We start from the raw sequence: 816 nt of genomic DNA, 5'->3' as shown, positions 1-816 counted from the left end.
TTTTACTCCTATCCTTCAGATACTTGTGTACATTGATAAAGTCCCCTTTCAGTCCTCTCCCGGCTGAACAAGCCCAGCGTCCTCAGCCTTTCCTCCTAAAAGAGATGTTTCCTCCAACAGAAAAAAAATACATAATTAGAAGGTGCTAATAAAGTACTGAATACAAAGTTCTTAATCTCTGTACTTTTCATGAATATCGTAAGTGAACTAGTGAAAGGTGTCCCTGCCCAGGGCAGGGTGTTGGAACAAGATGATCTTTAAGGTCCCTTTCAACCCAAACCATTCCTTGATTCTATGATAAAGAAGTTGATAGTTGCAGTGGGACGAGAATCAATAAGWAAGGTTACACACTTAGGAACTGCTAGTAAGATTTGTTTTCTAAAGTTGGAAACAACAAACTCAGTAAACTGTTTTAATGGCAGGTTGATTACAATTGCCTACACACTGCGACTACGTAAAAGCCAAATGCAACGTTAGGACCTGGCACAACTCTCCGAGCTAGGAACACACTGATGGTGAGGAAGAAGCAATGACAAGCGTTGTGCATCCGCTTAAACGCAGCCAGGAACAGGTGCAGCAGAACTGTCTACGGGAGGAAGCGACCGAGGCGCTGCTGGCTGCACGGGARCTGCCCAGGCTCCGCCACAATGCCCCGCCGAGGGCGGGTCGCCAGCCTAGCGGAGAACACTGGGCGCTGCCCGCCGCCGCTACCCGGCCGCTTATCGCCGGTCACCCCGCCGCCACCCCTCCCACCGCTTCCGCGGGCCTTATCTTCATCCCTGCTCCGGCCCGCAGCCGCTCTCCGGCCGCCACCTT

The sequence above is a fragment of the Malurus melanocephalus genome, unplaced genomic scaffold (assembly GCF_030028575.1).
Source record: "Malurus melanocephalus ecotype Western Australia unplaced genomic scaffold, MMel_1.1 scaffold_855, whole genome shotgun sequence".
In the NCBI taxonomy this organism is placed as follows: Eukaryota; Metazoa; Chordata; class Aves; order Passeriformes; family Maluridae; genus Malurus; species Malurus melanocephalus.
The sequence above is the reverse complement of the archived record's forward strand: the minus strand, read 5'-3'. Positions refer to the sequence as shown.